A 26,496-nucleotide genomic window follows, 5' to 3' on the forward strand; every position below is an offset into this window, starting at 1 on the left:
TGTATTGCTGAAGCCTGGCTTGGAGAATTTTGAGCATTACTTTGCTAGCATGTGAGATGAGTGCAATTGTGTGGTAGTTTTAACATTCTTTGGCATTGCCCTTCTTTGATATTGGAATGAAAACTGACTTTTCCAGTCCTGTGGCCACTGCTGAGTTTTCCAAGGTCGCTGGCATATTGAGTGCAGCACTTTCACAGCATCATATTTTAGGATTTGAAATAGCTCAACTGGAATTCCATCACCTCCACTAGCTTTGTTCATATGCTTCCTAAGGCCCACTTGACTTCACATTCCAGGATGTCTGGCTCCAGGTGAGTGATCAAACCATCGTGATTATCTAGGTCATGAAGATCTTTTTTGTACAGTTCTTGTGTGTATTCTTGCCACCTCTTCTTAATATCTTCTGCTTCTGTTAGGTCCATACCATTTCTGTCCTTTACTGAGCTCATCTTTGCATGAAGTGTTCCCTTGGTATCTCTAATTTTCTTGAAGAGATCTCTAGTCTTTCCCATTGTATTGTTTTCTTCTATTTCCTTGCACTGATCACTGAGGAAGGCTTTCTTACCTCTTCTTGCTGTTCTTTGGAACTCTCCATTCAAATGAGTGTATCTTTCCCTTTTCTCCTTTGCCTTTAGCTTCTCCTCTTTTAACAGCTATTTGTAAGGCCTCCTTAACCATTTTGTCTTCTTGCATTTCTTTTTCTTGGGGATGGTCTTGATCACTGCCTCCTGTACAATGTCATGAACCTCCATCCATCATTCTTCAGGGCAATGTTTATCAGATCTAATCCCTTAAATCTATTTGCCACTTTCACTGTATAATCATAAAGGATTTGATTCAGGTCATACCTGAATGGTCTCATTAGTGGGTCACAGCCTGTGACTTAAGCCCTCTTGAAGGAGGTCGCCATTAACCCTACCATAGAGCTGCCATATAGGTGACCCAACAAGTGCAGAACAAATATACCAAAGAAATCCTCACATTGTTAAGAAATTGCTAGGACCCACAACAGATTTCCCAACCTGAGGATCTGGCAAAGGTACTGAGAACCCCCAGAGAATTTGACTTTGGAGGCCAGTGGGATTTGATTACAGAACTTACACAGGACTGGGGAAACAGACTCTTGGAGGGCACAAACAAAACCTTGTGTGTAGCAGGACCCAGAAGAAAGGAAAAGTGACCTCACAAGAGACTGACCTAGACTTGCTTATGAATATCCAGGAGTCTCTGGCAGAGGCGTGGATCGGCAGAGATCTGCTGCAGAGTCAGGGGCACTGAGTGCAGCAGTGTGTGCACAGGACCTTTTGAAGAAGGTTGCAGTTATCTTCATTACCTCCACCATAGTTTGGCCTCAGGTCAAACAACAGGAAGGGAACACAGCCCCATCCATCAACAGAAACTTGGATTCAAGATTTACTGAGCATAGCCCTGCCCATCAGAACAATACCCAGTTTCCCTGCAGTCCCTCTCTTCCATCAGGAAACTTCCATAAGCCTCTTATCCTTATCTGTAGAGGACAGAAAGAATGAAAATCACAATCACAGAAAACTAACCAAACTGATAACATGGACCACAGTCTTGTCTAAACAATGAAACTATGAGCCATGTCATGTAGGGCCAACCAAGATGGATGAGTCATGGTGGAAAGTTCTGACAAAACGTGATCCACTGGAGAAGGCAATGGCAAACCACTTCAGTATTCTTGCCTTGAGAACCCCATGAACAGTATGAAAAGGCAAAAAGATAGGACACTGAAAGATGAACTTCCCAGGTTGGTAGGTGCCCAGTATGCTACTGGAAAAAAGTAGAGAAATAACTCCAGAAACAATGAAGAGACAGAGCCAAAGTGGAAACAATGCCCAGTTGTGGATGTGATGGAAGTAAAGTCTGATGATATACAGAGCAATATTACGTAGGAACTTGGAACGTTAGGTCCATGAATAAAGGTAAATTAGAAGTGGTCAAACAGGAGATGGCAAGAGTGAACACTGACATTTTAGGAATCAGTGAACTAAACTGGACTGGAATGGGTGAAATTTAATTCAGATGACCATTATATCTACTACTGTTGGCAAGAATACCTTGAAAAAAATGGAATAGCCCTCATAGTCAACAAAAGAGTCTGAAATGCAGTACTTGGATGCAGTCTCAAAAATGACAGAATGATCTCTGTTCATTTCCAAGGCAAACCATTCAATATCACAGTAATCCAAGTCTATGCCCCAACCAGTAATGCTGAAAAAGATGAAATTGAATGGTTCTATGAAGCCCTACAAGACCTTCTAGAACACCCCAAAAAAGGTGTCCTTTTCATCATAGGGGACTGGAATGCAAAAGTCGGAAGTCAAGAGATACCTGGAGTAAGAAGCAAATTTGGCCCTGGAGTACAAAATGAAGCAGAGTTTGCAAAGAAAACATACTTGTCATAGCAAAAACCTTTTTCCAACAACACAAGAGAAGACTCTACACATGGACATTACCAGATGGTCAACACCAAAATCAGACTGATTATATTCTTTGCAGCCAAAGATGGAGGACCTCTATACAGACAGTAAAAGAAAGACTGAGAGCTGACTGTGGCTCAGATCATGAACTCCTTATTGCCAAATTCAGACTTAATTTGAAGAAAGTATGGAAATAAATGAAACAAAGACTTAAAAGACAATAGAGAAAATCAATGAATCCAAGAGCTAATTCTCTGAAGACAAAATTCACAAACTTAGCCAGACTCATTAAGAAAAAAAGAGAGCATACAAATGTCAGAAATTAAGGAGGAGATATTATAACTGAAACCATAGAAATATAAGGGATTATGGGAAGTCTTCCTCAGTGATCAATGCAAAGAAATAGAGGAAAACAACAGAATGGGAAAGACTAGAGATCTCATCAAGAAAATAAGAGATACCAGGGGAACATTTCATGCAAAGATGGGCTCGATAAAGGACAGAAATGGTATGGACCTAACAGAAGCAGAAGATATTAAGAAGAGATGGCAAGAATACACACAAGAACTGTACGAAAAAGATCTTCATGACCCAGATAATCACGATGGTATGATCACTCACCTGGAGCCAGACATCCTGGAATGTGAAGTCAAGTGGGCCTTAGGAAGCATCACTATGAAGAAAGCTAGTGGAGGTGATGGAATTCCAGTTGAGCCATTTCAAATCCTGAAAGATGATGCTACAAAAGTGCTGCACTCAATATGCCAGCAAATTTGGAAAACTCAGCAGTGGCCACAGGACTGGAAAAGGTCAGTTTTCATTCCAATCCCAAAGAAAGGCAATGCCAAAGAATGCTCAAACTACCACACAATTGCACTCATCTCACACGCTAGTAAAGTAATGCTCAAAATTCTCCAAGCCAGGTTTCATCAATACGTGAACCGTGAACTTCCAGATGTTCAAGCTGGTTTTAGAAAAGGCAGGGGAACCAGAGATCCAATTGCCAACATCTGCTGGATCATGGAAAAAGCAAGAGAGTTCCAGAAAAACATCTATTTCTGCTTTATTGACTATGCCAAAATGTTTGACTGTGTGGATCACAATAAACTGTGGAAAATTCTTCGAGAGATGGGAATACCAGACCACCTGACCTGCCTCTTGAGAAACCTATATGCAGGTCAGGAAGCAACAGTTAGAACTGGACATGGAACAACAGACTGGTTCCAAATAGGAAAAGGAGTACGTCAAGGCTGTATATTGTCACCCTGCCTATTTAACTTCTATGCAGTGTACATCATGAGAAACGCTGGACTGGAAGAAGGACAAGCTGGAGTCAAGATTTTCAGGAGAAATATCAATAATCTCAGATATGCAGATGACAACACCCATATGGCAGAAAGTGAAGAGGAACTCAAAAGCCTCTTGATGAAAGTGAAAGGAGAGAGTGAAAAAGTTGACTTAAAGCTCAATATTCAGAAAACGAAGATCATGGCATCTGGTCCCATCACTTCATGGGAAATAGATGGGGAAACTGTGGAAACAGTGTCAGACTTAATTTTTTGGGCTCCAAAATTACTGCAGATGGTGACTGCAGCCATGAAATTAAAAGATGCTTACTCCTTGGAAGAAAAGTTATGAACAACCTAGATAGCATATTGAAAACCAGAGACATTACTTTGCCAACAAAGGTCCGTCTAGTCAAGGCTATGGTTTTCCAGTGGTCATGTATGGATGTGAGAGTCGGACTGTGAATAAAGCTGAGAGCCGAAGAATTGATGCTTTTGAACTGTGGTGTTGGAGAAGACTCTTGAGAGTTCCTTGGACTGCAAGGAGATCCAACCAGTCCATTCTAAAAGATATCAGCCCTGGGTGTTCTTTGGAAGGAATGATGCTAAAGCTGAAACTCCAGTACTTTGGCCACCGCATGCGAAGAGATGACTCATTGGAAAAGACTCTGATGCTGGGAGGGACTGGGGGCAGGAGGAAGAGGGGATGACAGAGGATGAGATAGCTGGATGGCATCACTGACTCGATGGACTTGAGTCTGGGTGAACTCTGGGAGATGGTGATGGACAGGGAGACCTGGTGTGCTGCGATTCATGGGGTCGCAAAGAGTCGGACACGACTGAGTGACTGAACTGTAACTGAACTGAACTGAGGGATTCCCCGGGGGCACTGGTGTTAAAAGAACCTGCCTGACAATGCAGGAGATGTAAGAGGTCCTGGTTCTATCCATGGGTGGCAGAGATTCCCTTGGGAAGGGCATATTTACCCACTCCAGTATTCTTTTATGGAGAATCCCATGGACAGAGGAATCCGGATGTCTACGGTCCGTAGGGTCACAAACAGTTGGACCCGACTGAAGCAACTTAACATGCATGCATGTGGGACTACTATGATCATTTATGTCTCAACAAATTTGACAACCTAGAAAAAAATTCCTAGTAATGTATAATCTACCAAGACTGAGCTATGAAGAAACAGAACCTCTGAAGACAATGATTTCTAGTAAGCAGGTGGAATAAATAAACAAAAATCTCCCCCGCCAAATGAACTTCCAGCCAAAGTGGCTTTGCTGGTGAATTCTATTAAACATTTCAAGCTCTTTAAAAAAAAAAAAACTAGGAGGAAAAACTTACAAACTCATTTTCAGGCCAATGTTACCATGATCTTAAACCAGACAAGGATGCCACAAGAAAAGAAAATTACAGGTCAATATCCCTAATGAACACAGATGCTACAAATTATTAGCAAATTAATTTTAACAATAAGTTAAAAGAATCATACGTTATGAACAAGTGGAATTTATTCCAGGGTTGCAAGGATAGTTCAATACCACGAATCACTCAATTTAATATACCAAATTAATAAAATGAAGGGTAAAAACCATATGATCATCTCAATACATGCAGAAAAAGCATTTGAAAGAATCTGTCCTCCATTTATGGTAAAAACTCTCAAAATTTGGTATAGAGGGAATATATTTCAACATGATAAAGGCCATACATGACAAGCACACAGCTAACATCATAGTCAACAGTGAGATGGCGAAAGCTTTTCATCTAAGATCAGGAATAAGACACATATGTCCACTGTTGCTAGTTTTTAAAGGTATACTATTGGGAGTCCTAGTATGTTAGAAGTCCTGGGCTTCCTGGGTAGCTCAGCTGGTAAAGAATCCACCTGCAATGCAGGAGACCTTGGCTCAATTCCTTGGTCAGGAAGTTCTCCTGGAGAAGGGATTGTCTACCCTCTCCAATATTATTGGACTTCCCTGGTGGCTCAGACAATAAAGAATCCACCTGCAGTGCAGGAGGCCTGGGTTCCATCCCTGGGTTGGGAAGATCCCTGGAGGGGGGCATGGCAACCCACTCCAGTATTCTTACTTGGAAAATCCCCAAGGACAAAGGGGCCTGGTGGGCTAGTCCATGGGGTTGCAAAGAGTTGGAAATGACTGAGAAACTTAAGCACATTGGAAGTCCTAGTGAGAATATTTAGTCAAGAAAAATAAATGACACCCAAATTGTAAAGAAAAGTGTCAGTATTTGCAGATCATCTGATATTATATATATAGAAAACCCTAAAGACACCACCAAAAATTGTTAGAACAACAAATTCAGTAAAATTGTAGGATACAAAATATTCAAAATTCTGTGTAACTTCTATATGTTGATAATAAACTATCTGAAATAGAAATTAAGTAAACAAATCCATTCACAATTATATCAAAAATAATAAAATACCTTGACATAAATTTAACCAAAGAGGAACATTATTTATACAGTGAAAACTGTAAGATATTAATGAAAGCAATGGAATACACAAATAAATGAAAAGATATTCCATGCTCATGGATCAGAAGAATATTGTTAAAATTTTTTATACTACCCAAAGCAATCTACAGATTCACTGTAATCCCTCCTAAAATTTCAGTGTCATTTTTTACAGATATAGAATAAATCATCCAAAAATCTGTATGAACCATAAAAATCCAAATTTGCCAAAGACACCTTTAGAATAAAGAACCAACCTGAAGGCATGACGCTCACTGATTTCAAACTATATTACAAAGCAATATGAACAAAAACAGCATGATTTGGTATACAAACAGATACACAGATCAATGGAATAAGGTATTGAGTTCCGAAATAAACCTACATATATTCGAACAATTAATTTACTAAGGAACCAAGAATATATAGTGAGGAAATGCAAGTCTTTTCAATATATATGACTGGGAAAACTATATACCCCATGCACATGAATGAAACCGGATCACTGTCTTTCATCATACACAAAAATAAACTGGATTAAAGACCTGAATGTAAGACCTGAAACCATAAAAATCCTACAAGAAAACACAGGTGGTATGCTTGTTGACATTAGTCTTTTTTTTTTTTGGGGGGGCTTCCTTTTTATTTTATTTTATTTTTTATGTTAATAAACTTCTGTTTGATTTTGTCCTGCTATTCTGTCATTTCTTACAGAGATCCTCAGCTAAGAACTCAGAAGGGTAAAGGGAAATAAGCCTCTATGTCACCCTAAGTCAGCTTTAATAATTGCCATAGTGAGCAGTCTTTTTTTTGGGGGGGGGGGATGAAATATCCTATAGCTATCAATTAGGTCTAACTGGTCTATTGTATCGTTTAAAGTTTGTGTTTCCTTGTTAATTTTCTGTTTAGTTGATCTATCCATAGGTGTGAGTGGGGTATTAAAGTCTCCCACTATTATTGTGTTATTGTTAATTTCTCCTTTCATACTTGTTAGCATTTGTCTTACATACTACGGTGCTCCCATGTTGGGTGCATATATATTTATAATTGTTATATCTTCTTCTTGGATTGATCCTTTGATCATTATGTAGTGACCTTGTCTCTTTTCACAGCCTTTGTTTTAAAGTCTAATTTATCTGATACGAGTATTGTGACTCCTGCTTTCTTTTGGTCCCTATTTGCATGGAAAATCTTTTTCCAGCCCTTCACTTTCAGTCTGTATGTGTCCCCTGTTTTGAGGTGGGTCTCTTGTAGACAACATATGTAGGGGTCTTGTTTTTGTATCCATTCAGCCAGTCTTTGTCTTTTGGTTGGGGCATTCAACCCATTTACGTTTAAGGTAATTACTGATAAGCATGATCCCGTTGCCATTTACTTTATTGTTTTGGGTTCAAGTTTATACACCATTTTTGTGTTTCCTGTCTAGAGAATATCCTTTAGTATTTGTTGGAGAGCTGGTTTGGTGGTGCAGAATTCTCTCAGCTTTTGCTTGTCTGAAAAGCTTTTGATTTCTCCTTCATACTTGAATGAGATCCTTGCTGGGTACAATAATCTGGGCTGTAGGTTATTTTCTTTCATCACTTTAAGTATGTCTTGCCATTCCCTCCTGGCTTGAAGAGTTTCTATTGAAAGATCAGCTGTTATCCTTATGGGAATTCCCTTGTGTGTTATTTGTTGTTTTTCCCTTGCTGCTTTTAATATTTGTTCTTTGTGTTTGATCTTTGTTAATTTGATTAATATGTGTCTTGGGGTGTTTCTCCTTGGGTTTATCCTGTTTGGGACTCTCTGGGTTTCTTGGACTTGGGTGATTATTTCCTTCCCCAGTTTAGGGAAGTTTTCAACTATTATCTCCTCAAGTATTTTCTCATGGTCTTTCTTTTTGTCTTCTTCTTCTGGAACCCCTATGATTCGAATGTTGTAGCGTTTAATATTGTCCTGGAGGTCTCTGAGATTGTCCTCATTTCTTTTAATTCGTTTTTCTTTTATCCTCTCTGATTCATTTATTTCTACCATTCTATCTTCTAATTCACTAATCCTATCTTCTGCCTCTGTTATTCTACTATTTGTTGCCTCCAGAGTGTTTTTAATTTCATTTATTGCATTATTCATTATATATTGACTCTTTTTTATTTCTTCTAGGTCCTTGTTAAACCTTTCTTGCATCTTCTCAATCCTTGTCTCCAGGCTATTTATCTGTGATTCCATTTTAATTTCAAGATTTTGGATCAATTTCACTATCATTATTTGGAATTCTTTATCAGGTAGATTCCCTATCTCTTCCTCTTTTGTTTGGTTTGGTGGGCATTTATCCTGTTCCTTTATCTGCTGGGTATTCCTCTGTCTCTTCATCTTGTTTAAATTGCTGAGTTTGGGAGTCCTTTCTGTATTCTGGCAGTTTGTGGAGTTCTCTTTATTGTGGCGTTTCCTCGCTGTATGTGGGTTTGTACAGGTGGCTTGTCAAGGTTTCCTGGTTAGGGAAGCTTGTGTCGGTGTTCTGGTGGGTGGAGCTGTATTTCTTCTCTTTGTTCAGTCGCGCTGTGGGGAGGGAGGGAGGGATGCTGCAAACAAATGACACTGGCGTGCGCTCACAGTGCCTCAGCCACACTGGGTCTGCCCCCGCTCACGGCACGTATAGCCTCCCTGCCCACACTGCTCAGGCTCTAGGTTGTTCCACCGGGAACAATCCAAGGCTGGCCCAGGGTTGCATGCACCTCCCAGGTCCAAGCCGCTCAGGTTCAGGCACTCAGGTAGTCCTCAGAGGTGCAGACTCAGTTGGGCCTGCATTTTGTGCTCTTCCCAGGTCCGAGCAGCTCAGGTGATGAGGTGTTTGGCGAGCGCCAATGCTGCGACTTATCGCCTCCCCACCACTCGGTTATCTGGGTGTAAAACCGGCGCACCTTCTCAGGCAGATGTTGACCGTCCAGACCCCCAATAAGTTTTAGTTAGCAAAGAAGCCAGTTTTATAGATAATGTCTCTCTGGGGCTGCGATTGCCCCCTTCCGGCTCTGGCTGCCTGTCACCAGAGGGGGAAGGTCTGCAGCCGGCTATCTCTGTTTAGTCCTTTGTTCCGTGCGCGGGCTGGCGGTGTCTTAGGTTAGGGCTGGCTTTTCGCATGGTAGATATCCCACAGTCTGGTTTGCTAGCCCAAATTATTTCGCTCAGATAGTGCTCAGGGTATTCAGGCCAGATCCTTACTCTAAGCGATGCAGCCCGCCGCGCGCCTCCCTGCCCAGCCCCCGCTTGCTAATGGCGGATGCAGGCGTCTGCGCTGCTTCTCCGCTGGGGGAGTTACCGTAGGGCTCGCAATCTGCGAGTTTTAATTGTTTATTTATTTTTTCTCCCTGTTATGTTGCCCTCTGTGCTTCCAAAGCTCGGCACGGATTCGGCAGTGAGAAGATTTCCTGGTGTTTGGAAACTTCTCGGTTATTTTTTGGATTTGATACCAAAAGGAAAAATAAATGGGACTAAGCCTAATTAAACGCTTCTGCCCGACAACAGAGATAATCAACAAAATGAAAAGGCAATTCAGAGAAGGAAACAAAATCTTTACAAATTATTTATCTGATAAGGGATGACTATCAAATTATATAAATAACTCATACAACTCAATAGCAAAAAACCACAAGCAATCTGATTAAGAAATGAGCAAAAGGTCTGAAAACACATCATTTTCAAAGACATAAAAATGGCTTACAATATGTGAAAAGATGCTCAACATCACCAACCATCATTGAAATATAAGTCAAGACCATAACAGAATGTCACCTCACATTTGTGAGATTGGCTACTGTTTTCAAAAAGACAAGAAATAAGTGTTTCTGAGGATGTGGAGAAAAAGAGAACAACTGCACCCTCTTGGTGCAAATGTAAATTGGTTTATCCATGGGGTTTCCTCAAAAAAATTACAGGTGGAACTATCATGTGATTCAGCAATTCCACACTTCTGGGTATTAATCTGATGAAAACAAAGACAAAGGACACAAATTTGAACCAACAGAGGCACCCTCGTGCTCCAAGCATTATTATAATCACTAAGACATAAAACAACCTAAAAGTTTGTTGATGAATGAATGGATAAGAAAATTATATATATGTTATACATACATATATATCATAACAATACTATTTAGCCAAAAATAAAAAGAAAGAAAATTTTCCATTTGCAACTATATGAATGGACCTTGAGAACATTATGCTAAGTAAAAAAGTCACAAAAAGATAAATACCATATGATCTCACTTTTATGTATAATCTAAAAACAAAACAAAAAAACAATAACAAAAATTCCCACTAGCTTATGGTAAATTGAACACATTAGTTGTCTGAGGCAGAGGGTGAAGGGTAGATGAAATGGGTAAAGAGGGTTAAAGGGATGTAATGTACAGCATGGTGAGTATTTTTAACAATGCTATATCACATAGTTGAAAGTATCTAGGAGAATGGATCTTGAAGTTCTCATCACACAAAAATATTTTATAACTTCACAAGGTATAGGATGTTAATGGGACTTATTGGGGCTATTATTTTGAAACAGACACATGTGTCAAATGATTATGTCGGGGGAGTATATAATTTCCTTGGTTCTGTCTAGCCACTGCAAAAATTTGAAACAGCGGGCCAGTGTTACAGCTTGGTTACAGCTCAGTTTTATTTGTCAAGCAAAGGAAAATACATCCTTGAGGTGTGAGGGCAGTTCAGTCCAGTTCAGTCACTCAACTGAATGTCCAACTCTTTGGGACCCCGTGGACTGCAGCACACCAGGCCTCCCTGTCCATCACCAACTCCCGCAGTTTACTCAAACTCATGTCCATTGAGTCGGTGATGGCAACCCAAAAGAAGAGAGGGGCTCATTTTTGGCTCCTCTTTTTATATGTTTTTTTTCTCCTCCCCGTTAGCCTGCCCTATGTAAATTGGATTAGCAAGGAGGGCTGTTTGTTTCACCTGAGGTTCTCATTCCAGTCGTCAGACCTTCCTTTGATCTATTTTCATGGCTTTTTCCTTTCTTTGTCTTTTACCCACCACTATTTTGCACTCCTTTTTCCTATTCTCACTACCTAACAATTACATTGTTCACATGAAACTAACACAATGGTACACAATTATATCTCATTAAAAAAAAAAAAAGATTATAGTTATGAAGCCAGCCTGAAAATATGAGCAGAATTTTTTCAGGAATTTCAGGCTCAGCATTCAAGCCAGGGGTTACTTCCAAATATTCAAACCAGTTAGGACACACAAACAGATGTAGGTAAAAGCTATACAGGCCAGTTCTGCACAGATCTAAAAAGGTTAACTTCCAGAAGCCCAAGCTGAGAAAGATAGCTAAAGCTAAAGCATTAACAGCCCAGTCACACAGGCATCAACCCAGCATTCATATTAGGGCTGAGGAAACCAAAGGAAGCATATTATTTAATGAGATGACTAGAAACAGCTGTTCAAAATCTGGAAGAAATGTGCAGACTTATACAAAGAGTACAGGGCTAGTAATTCCAGAACAAAAAGTGGTTTATTTTATTTACTTTTAATAATCTTTGTCATTATTTTAGTCACTTTTCTGAGTGTGCATTGGAGCATGTGGGTTAGTGACTAATGGATGGAAAGTGCAAGATGCTTCTAGAGAAAGGCAGAGTTCTGCAAGCACTTCTGTGCAGAGCAAAGGTTGAATTCCTCAGTGAGTCACTTTAGCCTCTTGATCTTCCTATCCTTGACAGAAAATATGAATATTCCTATTACTCCTTCCTTATCTGTATCTCTGATTTTTCTTGTCTGCATCTCTGCTGAAAAAGACAGTGATAATTATTTAAATAATATGGCTATTTATCAAAGGCATTTAGTGATATTATTTTTTCCCTTTAATGAGGTAGGAGTGACACTGGAGAAATTTTACATTTAGTTGGCATAAATGTTCTTGGAAAATTAAAATAAATGCAAAAGATGACATTTTACAAGATTGCTTTCCATTCTTAACATAATGAACAATTCAGTCACTGTTGAATAGCCCAATCTATTTTATTTCTTTGAACAAATTCCACAGTAAGAGCCAACATCACCCATTTGCTTCCAAAGCAGAAAGTAATTATCATCACAATTAGCTTTTACAAAGATGCACATTTTCCTTATGGTATTGCTTCTCATCTTCACCTTCCTCTCCAATTTGTATTCATATCTCCAAAGTGGCTGTATAAAAGAGATTACCTCTTTTGCATCTACTTATATAGCTCCATTGAGAAACTCTGTAGAAACATTAAAATATAGACAACTGTTGCCTGAGCCACCAAAGTTCCATTTTAGCCAATATGCAAGGTCAAGGCAAATTGTCAGGGTCTTTGAGATTATGAAAGAATTTCAGAAATATGGATGCTACTTCACTGAGAAAAACTATTCAAAAGTGTTTCTTTTTGGATATTTATGGAAAACACAAGGCTTTTAAATTGTTACGCTCACCTTCATTATTCCCTGATCCCCGTCTTTTGAGGGAGTCAAATGCTTTTGACTGGCTTCCCTGGCGTCTCAGACAGTAAAGAATCTGCCTGCAAAGCAGGAGATGAGGGTTTGATCCCTGGGTTGAGAAGATCCCCTGGAGAAAGGAATGGTAACCCATTCCAGTATTGTTGCCTGGAGAATCCCACAGACAGAGGAGCCTGGGGGGCTACAGTCCATAGCTTCGCAAAGAGTTGGACATGATTGAGGGATTTTCCTTTTGAAAAGATATGAAGCAAATGAAAGTTGCATAGATGAGATCTCTTGCCTTCACTACAAAATTGTGTAGACAAAGATGGCCAATCAGAGATATTAGCTGTCCTCTAAAATATGCTAGGAAGATTGACACTCTCAGGGCTAATGTTAATTGCTTAAATCTCATAGTCAAACTGTCCAGAATCTGCTAGAGTTTCCAACAAATGGCACAAAGGGAGAAGGCAGAAAAGAACATAGAAGATCTTACATATGTCTGTGGCTAAATTTTTATAAGATTAGTTATTTGGGTGCATAAATTCATGTGGGTAACAGTGAGGGGCTCTCTCAGAATTTGGAAAACAGAGAAAGATGACTGTTTTCTAAGCACTATAAAATCTACCACAAAAGATGAGATTCAAAGTCACCTTGAAGAGAGAAGTTGACCTCCTGGGCAGAACAAGATTAAAGAAGGTATTAACGAATCCAAAAAAGAATTATTTATTAGAAACAGGGATTAATTAGCATAAAACATAGAAAAGAAAGACCATTAGGCAATCAATGGCAGCAGTTCCTCCTCCTATCTCTATCTTGGGGAGAGAGCAAGCACATTGATAAAAGATTCACCATGCTTGGTCATCTCTCCATTCTGATAAGAGATGTAAAGATTAGAAACCTGATGCAATTAAATATTGAAGTCCTGAACCAATTCTCTGCCCTCATTTTGTGTTCACCAATCAACATTAGGATCATAATTTTATGTTGTAGGAGATAGTTTTCCTTCAGGGATAGAAGTACAGCTAGAGTACATTTATATCTAATCTCTTGTAGTGTGATAACATCCCTGAAGTATAGGGATCCCTATCACTGCCAAAATCACCAGGCAGGCAAAGCGAATACGGAAAGACAAAAGTGAAATCAATAAGGTAAATGCCAATTTGGAAGGTCTCTGTCTGTCTGCCCAGTCAGTTTCTCCAATACCACAATTCCAGTGCACTGGTTGTAGTAGATAGTCTGGTTTGGGTGTTTTGTTGTTGTTTTAGCTGCCCACACTCCTTCCCGCCTACTTGGCACCTATAATAAACTCTGCATTTTCCTTCATCACAGCTGGTGTTAGTAGATTGAATTTACTGTAGACAGGGTAGAGGACTCAAATTCAGCTAGGTAAAAAACTCACTTGTATAATCATTTGGGTAAGTTGTGGTTTTCAGGGGATTGTGATGATTTTAAACTATACATTACTTGGCAGTTATAGATTTGTTTAGATTTTTAAATAAACTTTTTCTTGATTTTAAAATGTTAAGTGAATTAAAATTGTCATATAGAGACAAATGATCACATAAAAATATTTAAAATTCATATATGTTGTTTATAATAAAATTACATAAAGCAAACACATATACAGAGACTGAAAGTTAACTAGTGTGAAAAGATGAAGTGAATACCTATACTGACATCAGATAAATTTTTAAAAATGCATTATTGGGGGAGCGTAAGTATATAATAAAAATACATTCTATTTATGAAAAGTCATACCAATTCTAAATATGCTTGCCTCTAATAAACTAACCTCAAGGTTTAAGATGTCGAATTAATAGAACTATAGGGAGAAATTGATACATTCTCCATTTTAAGGGAGAGTTCAATAAATCTCTTTAAATTATTACAATGCAAGTATAATAATAATAATAAAAAATAGAAGGAATATATAAAGCTGAACAACTAGCAAGTTTTACTTAGTATGAAAAAGTGAAAGTGTTAGTTGCTCAGTCATGTCCAACTCTTTGCGATGCCAAAGACTATGCCCGCCAGGCTCCTCTGTCCATGAAATTTGCCAGGCAAGAATACTGGAGTGGGTAGCCATTCCCTCCTCCAGGAGATCTTCCCAACTCAGGGACTGAACTCAGGTCTCCTGCACTGCGGGCAGATTCTTTACCATCAGAGCTACCAGGGATACCCTTTACATAGCATAAGCATATTGACTTCTCTATTAAGGTTAGCAATTACATACTTTTCTCATGCACACGTGAATCAGTTAATAATTGATCAAAGCCTCAACATATTAGAAAGTAATCACTGTGTTTTGATAATGCAATCAAAAATAAGTTCATTTTAAAAAATAGCTAAAAACTGCTATAAATGTTTAGAAATTAAAATACATTCTTAAATAATTAAAAAAGTAAAAATCACAATAAAAATGTAAAAGACATTTAAAACCAATGAGTAATGAAAAAACTATACATCAGGACATGAGTAAACTCCGGAGATAGTGAAAGACAGGGAAGCGTGGTATGTTCTGAAGTCCATGGAATCATAAACAGTCAGACACGACTTAGCGACTGAACAACAACAACAAAATATATCAGAACACATAGAATTCAGCTAACACAGTACTTCAAGGGAAATTTATATCCTTAGGTATTTAGAAAAGTTATAGTTAGAGAACGGAGAAGGCAATGGCATCCCACTCCAGTACTCTTGCCTGGAAAATCCCATGGACGGAAAGCCTGGTAGGCTGCAGTCCATGGGGTCGCTAAGAGTTGGATACGACTGAGCGACTTTACTTTCACGCATTGGAGAAGGAAATGGCAACCCACTCCAGTGTTCTTGCCTGGAGAATCCCAGGGACGGGGGAGCCTGGTGGGCTGCCGTCTATGGGGTCACACTGAGTCGGACACGACTGAAGTGACTTAGCAGCAGCATAGTTAGAGAAAATTACTTCTTTTGTTGTTAAAAGGCAGTATTACTAAGGTATAATTTATACAATATAGCAATCGCCAATTTTAAGTACAGTGAGTATCACAAACCACTTTTAGAACATTTTGTCACCCAAAATCATCCCTAAGACTGTTTGTAGTCAATTCCTATTCCCACCCCCAAAGCCAAGACAAAAAATAGTCTGCTTTCTGTTACTATAGATTTGCCTCTTCTAGACGCACATCATCATCACCTCCACCAGCTTGTTCACAGTCATACTTCCTAAGGTCCACTTGACTTCACACTCTAGGCTGTCTGGCCATGGCTGCCTGAAGAGGCCCTGGTGGACTGGGAAGTGGCTTCACAAAGATCACAGCAGAGATGGAGGCAGGAGCAGGTTAGTGACCAGCACCTCCAGTTCCAAGTGCAGAGGTGGCAGCAACAGCAGATTGGCCAGCCCCAGGGTGACCAGCAGCAGAGGAAGAGCAAAGGTACCATTGGCTCCTGGGTGGCTGATAAGCTCCACTGGCCAACAGCAGCTATTGCAAATCTTAAAACATGATACTGTTAAAGTGATGCACTTACTATGCCAGCAACATTGAAAAGCTCAGCTGTGGTCACAGGACTGGAAAAGGTCAGTTTTCATTCCAATCTCAAAGAAAGGTAATGCCAAAGAATGTTCAAATTATTGTACGATTGCACTCATTTCACAGCCAGCAAGATTTTGCTCAAAATCCTTCAAGCTAGGCTTCAGACGTATGTGAACTGAGAACTTCCAGGTGTACAAGCTGGATTTAGAAATGGCAGAGAAACCAGAGATCAAATTGCCAACATACTCTGGATCATAGAAAAAGGTAGAGAATCCCAGAAAAACATCTACTTCTGCTTCATTGACTACACTAAAACCTTTGATTGTGTGGATCACCACAAATTGTGGAATATTCTTTAAGAGATGGGAATACCAGACCACCTTACCTGCCTCCTGCAAAGTCTGTAGGCAGGACAAGAAGCAACAGTTAGAAATGGACATGGAACAGTGGACTGGTTCAAACCTGGGAAAGGAGTATCCTGTTTGTTTAACTTCCATGCTGACTCCATTATGTGAAATGCTGGGCTGGATGAAGCTGACACTGGAACCAAGATTGCAGGGAAAAATATTTATAACCTCAGATATGCAGATGACACCTAATGGCAGAAAGTGAAAAGGAACTAAAGAGCCTCTTGATAAAAGTGAAAGAGGAGAGTGAAAAAGCTGGCTTAAAACTCAACATTCAAAAATGAAGATCTTGGTATCCAGTCCCATCACTTCAAAGAAATAGATGAGAAAAGTGTGGAAACAGTGTCAGATTTCATCTTCTTGGACTCCAAAATAAATGTGGATGGTGACTGCAGCTATGAAATTAAAATGCTTGCTCCTTGGAAGTATAGCTATGTTAAACCTAGACAGTGTTTTAAAAAGCAGAGACATCATCACTTTGCCAACAAAGGTCCCTATAGTCAAAGCTATAGTTTTTCCAATAATCATGTACAGATGTGAAAGTTGGACCATAAAGAAGGCTGAGCACCAAAGAACTGATGCTTTCAAACTATGTACAGGAGAAGACTCTTGAGAGTCCCTTGGACAGCAAGGAGATCAATCCTAACCAGTCAATCCTAAAGGAAATCAATGCTGGAAGGACTGAGGCTGAAGCTTCAGTACTTGGGCCACCTGATGTGAAGAGCTGACTCAGTAGAAAAGACCCTGATGCTGAGAAAAATTGAGGGCAAGAGGAGAAGCAGGCAACAGAGGATTAGATGGTTGGATGGTATCACTGATTCAAAGGATATGAGTTTGTTCAAACTCAGGGAGATAGTGATGGACAGAGAAGCCTGGCATGCTGCAGTTCATGGGGTTGCTAAGAGTCTGATATGACTCAGCGACTGAACAAGAAGAAGACCCTTAAGATAAATGGAATTATACAATACATAATTATTTTGACTTGGTGTCTTTCACTTAGGGTAATGAGATGCATAAATATTTCATGTAGCAGTAGTTCCTGCCTTTTGTTGAATAGTGTTCAGTTGTATAAGACATCTTCATTATTCATTTACCAATGACTGAGGTTTCCAGTTTCTTTACAGCCTCGCCAACAACTGTTGCTGTCTGACTTCTAATTAAAGCCATCCTAATGAGTGTGAGGTGGCATTTTCTCTATTTTAATTTGCATTTTCCAAATATTTAGTGATATTGATGAATTACACAATTTTTTAAAAAATGTAAGAAAATGAGAAAAGGATGAAAAAAATGTGTCATGTCTATCTTAAACTTGAAAAGTAACAAAATAAACCTAAAGAAATTATAATATGTAATAAAGTAGGAGTATAAATTAATGACAAAAATGTACATGAAAGATTAAATTTAAAAAATTGCTTTATAAAATATATCAAAAGGCATATCTTTGGTGATATATCTAGAAACATAAAAGATGTACAATAATAATTTTTAAAGTGGGCATAAGAGATTAAAGACATTTATAAAATCAGTGAACAATATCAATTATTTGCCAACATTTTAGTGAACATCAACTAAATGTACAAACTCATGAAAAAAGATAGCATACTGAAACTTTTCAAAGTTTTCAAACTTTTCAAAGTGATATAATGTTCTTTACATGTATATTCTCCTTCTGCATAAATATATAACTATAGCTTTCAATAGTTGAAATAGACTTATACCCTTAGTTAACTACATATATGGACAAGGTTTCTTGGTAAAATGCAATGAGGTTTTGCTACAGCTTTGTTTTAAAAAGATCCCACTAAAAGATCCAGATTTCAATTTATCAAAGTAAAATGCAATTATGTGCATTGGCTCTTCTAACAAAATTAACTTTTCATATAAAAATGAAAATGACATAAAATGTCAAATAATAATGCTAATGTTACAATTTCTTGATAATTTTAAGAGAAATTAAACTCTTTATAATAAACTTATTCTTATTTAAATCTTTTGATGAGTTCAATTTTTCATCATGATGATTATAACTGTTCTATTTTTGCTTATAATATGTATTCATTAAAATCTCATTTACCTATGGCATCTTGTTTCTGCACACAATTTCTTTGGTCATCTTCTAGGTGTAATGAAAAAGTAACACTGTCTTAAAAGAGTAGAAACTACGTTTTTTGATGGTTTTGACAAGACTCCCTCTTTGACCAAACTTCATTATTTTCAGCTTAATTGAGAGATAATTGACATACAAAATTGGGTAAATTTAAAATGTATATACATAATGATTTAATACACTTCTATATTGCAAAATGATTACCATCATAATATTAACTAATGCCTCTCTCGTGTCAAATAATTACATTTCTTTCTTTGTGGTGAGAACATTTAAGATCTACTCTCAGCAACTTTCAAATATATAATACAACATTAACTATAATTGCCATGTCATACATTAGATCCCCAGAATTTATTCCATTTATAACTGAAAATTCACACCATTTGACTAACAACTCCCAATTTCCCTGACACCCTAGCCTCTGGTGACTACCATGCTACTTTTGTTTCTGAGTTTGGCTTTTTTATATTCCACATATAAGTGAGATCATACAGTATTTGTCTTTCTCTAACTTATTTCGCTCAACATAATACTCTCAAATTTCACTCACGTTTTTGCAAATGGTTAGGGATTCCTTTCATCTCACAGCTGAATAATTCCATTGTGTTTGTGTAATATATATGTGCACAACATCTTTATTGATTCATTGACTGAAGGACATTTGTGTTGTCACTTCAGTCGTGTCCAACTCTTTGTGATCCCATGGGCTATACCTTGCAAGGCTCCTCTGTCCATGGTTTCTCCAGGCAAGAATACTGGTGTAGATTGCCATGCCCTCCTCCAGGTCATGGCAGGGGTCGAACCTGTATGTCCTATGTCTCCTGCACTGGAAGGCAGGTTCTGTACCACTAATGCCACCAAGATGGACATGTAGGTTGTTTCTATATTTTGCTTACTGTCAACAATGCTTCAATGAACATGGGAGGGCAGATATCTCTTTGAGATTCTGTATTCATATCCTTCAGCTATACACCCAGAATTAGACCGTCAGATCATCCAGTAGTTGTATTTCTGATTTTTTAAAGGAATTTCCATATCATTTTCCATAGTTACTGTACCAACTTACATTCCCACCAACAGTGCACAATGGTTCTTTTTCTCCACATCCTCCCCAATGCTTGTTTTCTCTTGTCTTTTTGAGGATACAATTCTAACAGATACAGGGTAATATTGTCATCTTGATTTACATTTCCCTGATAATCAGTGATGCTGTACCTTTTAATACACCAATTGGTCATTTGTATGCCTTCTTTGGAAACATTCAGTTCCTCTCTCCATTTTTAAATTAGACTGTGTGTGTGTGTGTGTGTGTGGTTCTGTTTGTTTTGTTTCTGCTATTGAATTATATGACTACTTTATATATTTCAGATATTAACTATGATCAGATATATGACTTATAGTTTCACCCATTGTACAGGCTGCCCTTTCATTTTGATGATGATTTCTTTTGCTGCACAGAAGTTTTGTTTTTTTAGTTTAACATAACTCTACATATTGATTTTTGCTTTTGATGTTATATATCCAAGAAAATATTACTATTGTCAAGGACAATTTTCCCTATGTTTTCTCCCAGGAATTTTATAGTTCTAGTTCTCATTTTTAGGTCTTTAATTCATTGAATTAATTTTTGTGAATGGTTTAAGATTGATGAGTCCATTTCATTCTTCTGCATGTGATTATCCAGTTTCCAAACATCATTTATTGCAGAAACTACACTCTGTTTATTAAATACTCTTGGTTTCCCTGTAAAAGATTAGTTGACCATACACGTAAAGGCTTATTTCTGGGTTCCTGATTCTGCTTCATGGCTTAAGTGCCCATTTTTATATCAGTTCAACACTTTTATAGCTATGTAGTGTAGTTTGGGCTTAGGAACTGATGCCTACAGCCTTGTTCTCTCTCAAGACTCTTTGGCTATCTGGGGTCTTTTGCTGTTCCATACAAGTTTTAGGATTGTTTCTTCTATTTCTGTGAAAAATGCCATTGAAATTTTGACAGGGATTGTGCTGAGCCTACAGATAGCTTTGGGCATTATGGACATTTTAACAATATTAATTGTTCTAATTTATAAAACATGGATAACATTCTACTTATTTGTCTCCATGACCAAACTTTAGTTAGGCTCCTCTGAGCTCTCTTGACTAAACCATGACATTTGCCTGCCTTTAGCAAGAATTCTGTTGAGTCCAGTTTAGGTGAGAATTATCCACCCTTGAAACATGATCAGTTTCTTCATCCTCCACCCTTGATGTCCTTATCATTCGCTTTTCCTTGCTATATTTGGACCTAAGTTTAATCTCTCTATCCTTTTGAACTAGTCTTGGATAAAATATGTATTGTTTTAACAAATGTAAGAATAATTATTTTTAATTTTTTTTGAAAAATACTAATTATCAGCATAAAAATCTGATTTTACACCTCTAATAATGAGGACAGGCTAGAGAAACAGTTTTCTTCATGTCAGATTCCTATTTATTAAGTGTGAGAGCTGATTTAGCATATCAGTTAAGAAACCTGAATCAGGTACTAATTATGTTAACTATGTGACCTTGGACAAGTTTTCAAACATTTAATGACTATTTTTTTTGAAAGGAAAAAAAAGAAAACATCCTAGTTCCCCAGTCCAGTTATAAGCACAGTGAGGATTTAGGCTGATAACTAGGCTTTAGGGTACAAGGCCTTTTATTGGTATAAAGTGCATTGTTATTCATATACATATGAATATGGTACATATTTATTGGGGAAAGGGTTGTACATAAGAAAAATACAATATCGTAAACAGATAATGGCAGAAAACATACATACAAAAGAAACATAAGAATTTATAAATTGAGATTAAATTATGTTTTGGGTGAAAATTCAAATTTCACCTTCAAAGTCAACCTTTATGCAGATGAAAACACCTTGAATCAGATATTCAAACATGTAAAATATAAACAGTTCCCTGGGGTCGCAGGGCCAGGAAGAACCTGGTCCTCTAAAGCAAGAATGTAAAAAAAAAAAAAACATATCCAAGGTTGATTCAAATACAGTGCTCAGAAGAGTATGGCCTCAGTAGTGGGACTGTTATCCATCAACCAAAGGTAGCAACTACCAAAGATTCCTTCAAAGCATCACTATGATTCTAAATAACTTGGCAAGCCAGAAAAAAACCCAACATTATTTATAGAAACAAAAATATCCAGTACCCAACAATGTGAAAGGCAAATTACTGGTCTAGCTTGAGTTACCAGGTATGCAATGACACAGAGAAATACAATTCATCACTAACAAATAAATCAATCAATAGACCCCAAAATGACACAAATGGAAAAATCGGTACAGGAAGACTTTAAAAGAGGTATGAGAAGTGGACCTCCTATGGTCAAGCATGGAGGTGATACAGGAACATAAGTCCTAGGAAGGCACAAACAACCTAAATGAAACTTCTAGAGATTGATGCAATAGTTAACATAAAATATCAAAGCGGCCACATAATCCCATTAAAACCAGAAATGTGCAAAGTAATACGCCATCGAGTAGTTGAGAGGCAGCAGAGAACAGTTTTAAAGTCATGGGCTCAGGAACCACAGTACCAGATTCTTGTTTCCCCCCTTAGCTCTAAAGTTAAAACCATGAATCCCTGTTTAGGATAGCTGCCATGCTGTGCCTCAGTTTCCTTCTCTGTAAAATGAGTGTAGTAACAACACCTTCCAACAGGCTTACCCTAAGTATTACAGTATTTACTATTCGTAAAGAACAGCGACGTGTACAGGACACAAATTTTAATGGCTCCAAAAATACTTATGAAATAAAACGAAAGACAAATAACCCAGCTGCTGCTGGGTTATCAGTCGTGTCGGATTCTGTGCGACCCCATAGACGGTAGCTCACCAGGCTCCCCTGACCCTGGGATTCTCCAGGCGAGAACACTGGAGTGGGTTGCCATTTCCTCCTCTAATGCAACAAAATGAAAAGTGAAAGTGAAGTTGCTCAGTCGTGTCCGACTCTTAGCGACCCCATGGACTGCAGCCCACCAGGCTCCTCCACCCATGGGATTTTCCAGGCAAGAGTGCTGGAGTCGGGTGCCATTGCCTTCTTTCAGCTACTGCTGCTGCTGCTGCTGCTAAATCACTTCAGTCGTGTCCGACTGTGTGTGACCCCATAGACCGCAGCCCACCAGGCTCTCCGGTCCCTGGGATTCTCCAGGCAAGAACACTGGAGTGGGTTGCCATTTCCTTCTCCCAGCTATCCTCCCACAAATACACAGGCAACAGGTTCCCTCTCAACTTACCTTTGCTTTTATTCTTGAGTATTTTCTGTACAGGGCCTGGAGAGAGCTGGCATTTCCTCTGCCCTGCTGGAATGCAAGACTCAGGAGCTTCCAGGGTGCAGAAAGGTATTTTGCTCTCGCACCTCCAGCGGCTTCTGGTGGCTCTTAAGATCGTGGGAGGCGTGGCCACTATTTAACGTCTTGAATGTGATTGGTCCTCCATCACCCAGGAGCACAGTTTGTCAAGCGGGCTGGTAGTCCTCTTGTATTCTGAGGTAGGCGCTCACTGCATGGAGGTTCTTTCCAGACAAGATATCCCCCAGAAGTATTTCCTGAGGAAATGTATTTCTCTGTTATTCTGCCTTCGACTTTGACTAACATGTACAATTCAATATACCTTCCAGGTGAAATGAACTAGTCTGTAAACTCAGCGAAAGAGTCAGTCTGCAAATGAATTCTGCTGTAAAACAGCTTCTCAAAACTGATTCTACAGTGGAATCAGCTGGAAGGCATTTCGAAGGCCAAACCCCCCTGTGATTCAGGCTTAATTATTTTGGGCTGGGTCCCAGGCATTTGTGGAAAGCTCCCTTGGTGATTCTCATGTGGGATGAAATCCCAGCCTGAGATGAAATCTGCTGCTTTAGAGAAGCATCAGGTGTACTTTGCCAGGAGCTTCACCTGAGTGCAGGGGCCTCTTGGGTCTATTCCCACCTCCTCTTGCTTCAGGGAGGCAGGGACTTCAGAAACTATGAATTGCACTCAGGCTGCAGGTTAGAACTACCCAGAGAGGGTTTAACTATTCCTATGGGAGTTCCTTTCCAGAGATTCTCACAAAATAAAATTTGAAGCCCCAGCATGGGAGTTCTTGAAGATCTCAGATTGTTCTAATGAACATGGAGAAGTTCCTATATAGTGAAACTATATATAACCTTGTTCTGCATTTTCCAAGTCTCATGTAAATGTTACAGTTTCATATAAAAAATAAAAATTAAAAAATGGGGTCTAATGGCTGGGGCCCTTTGTTTCACCCCGTAACAAAATAGATGGTGTGTCTATGAACTTATCAGGAGAAGGATGGGGGAAGCCATAGTTAGGGATAGATATGTGCACACTGCTATATTTATGGTATCAATAGTATATATATAGTAGGTCCTTGCTGTTTATCACAGCAAGGATCTACTGTAAAGCACATGGAACTCTGCTCAATGTTATGTGGCAGCCTGGATGGTAGAGGAGTTTAGGAGAATTAATAAATGTATGTGTATGGCTGAATCCCTTCACTGTTCACCTGAAACTAACGTGAAATTAATCACAAGTGTTAATTGGCTATACCCCAATACAAAATAAAACATTTTTTTTAAAATATGGTATTTCTTATAGCACAGGTCCCCAACCTCTGGGACTTAATGCCTGATATGAGATGGAGCTGATATAGTGATAATATAAAGTAGACAATAAATGTAATGCCTTTGAATCATCCCAAAACCATCTCCCCTACCCACATCTGTGGAAAAATTGTCTTCCACTGGAAGCCAGTCCCTGATACCAAAATCGTTGGGGACCACTGTTTTAGAGAATCTCTGGGGCCTGGGATAGAAGACAAGAGCCACATCTAGGAAAGACTTCCTGAGATTTGAAACTTAAGATGGAGCATGTGGCTTTAAAGAAAAGGATTTCAAGCAATTTTAGGACTGCTTGTTTCTCAGAATGAGAAAATATGGGTATTGAGTTTTAAACCCCAGGAAAACTTTTCTGGCTTAGGGGCAACCATTTCAATATGTCACTGTAAAACATGAATCTATGAAATTTCTTGGATGAATTTTTGAAACAAGAAGGGCAACCAGAGAGGATAGTGGAGGAAAAGTGGTTGAAGGTGATGGAAGGAGATGATCGTGGGTGTTCCTGAGTGCTGGAGGGTCTTCCTGGGTCAAAAACAGGGCTGACTACTCCAGACAGTGAGTTTCTGTTCTGCCAGTGAAGTGACTGGGAAAATTTTTATTTTCCAAGATAAAAGGGTATCTTTTCAGATTTCTGCGTGACCAAAGGAAATTTTAAGAGAGATCAAGTGTCATGAAATACCGAAGATTGAGCAAATGAAAAGTGCTTGAATCGATAGCAAGTTCTATCTAATTCATCTCATGAGAAGCTGAAGTAGTAAGAAAGGGGCAGAAAGACATGGTCATGGAGACAAAAGCACACCTTGATTGCCACTGTGCAGAGAAACCAAGTCCTCCCAGGCTGAAGAGGATCAGAAAGGGGGATGGGGAGCATGTCAGGTAAGATTTCAAGAGAGGCGTCTCTGTAAACAAGCAGCAAAGGTTCCCACCCTGGCCCATGATTTTTCTCCTTAATGGTTATAGGAGTCTTGTAAAGGGAAGTGTACTTCATCATGATTTAGAGCAGCTTGTACTTTCAAGGCTATGGGAGGAAACTTGTAAGCTGATAGAAAATGACCAATTTAAAAAATTTCCAATAGCAACATGAAATACAACTTAGGGAAGTTCATACAGTGACAATTTTGGAAGTAAAGTGAATTGAAGGAACAGAGAGGGACGCAGGTAAAGTGATTGAGGTTTCAGATGGAGAGATAGTGGTGTTTCTGGATGGAAATAGTTGCCACCTGAAAAGAGGTTTGAGAAGAAGTCAGAAAGCATGGTGTGAGTGAAATCCAGGGGAGCGGTTTCTGCTGAGCCCTGGCATTAGAAGACTTGTATCTGTAGATAGGGCTTCCCAGGTGACACAGTAGTAAAGAATTCGCCTGCCAATGCAGGAATCACAGATGTGGGCTAGATTTCTGGGTTGGGAAGATCCGATAGAGAAGGAAATGGCAACCCACTCCAGTATTCTTGCCTGGGAAATCCCATGGACAGAGGAGCCTGGAGGGCTATATTCCATGGGGTCGCAGACACAACTGAGCACGCACAACAGTCTCAACCTCTCTCTGAGGTACTACAGGCCCTTCTCACTTAGGGTGTAGAGGGAGCTGTATATATTGTACTTAGTAGTACTACTGTCAGCATTCACAATCACCAAACACCATAAATGACCCGTGTTCCACCCATTCAAAGAGTCCTGGTACAAGGGTGAGTCAAGATCTTCCCCTGAAAAGGTGGGGAGATGACTTAAATGTATTTGAGTCGGGCTAATCCTGGACCTCGTCGCCTTTAATTTAAGGACTGGGACTTTGTTGCATCTGCTGAATCCCTTCAGCTATACTTAAACTAGGATTTGGTTGGATACTAGGAGAGGCTGCGCTTGACTTCAGCTAAGGCAGTGATTCTAAAGGATTCTTGTCCCCCTATCCCTGTAGCTCAAATGGTAAAGAATCTGCCTGCTAATGCAGGAGACCAGATGTTCGAACCCTGGGTGAGGAAGATCCTCTGGAGAAGGTGAAGGGCAAGCTACTCTCCAGTATTCTTGCCTGGAGAATCCCATGGACAGAGGAGCCTGTCAGGCTACAGTCTTTGGGGTTGCAAAGAGTCAGACATGCCTGAGCGACTAACCCACACATCCCTAACTACAAAATAAGAGATTGTCTCATATCTGCAAAT

The sequence above is a fragment of the Bos grunniens genome, chromosome 6, assembly GCF_055505025.1.
Source record: "Bos grunniens cultivar Pamir isolate PY7600 chromosome 6, Bosgru_T2T1.0, whole genome shotgun sequence".
NCBI lineage: Eukaryota > Metazoa > Chordata > Mammalia > Artiodactyla > Bovidae > Bos > Bos grunniens.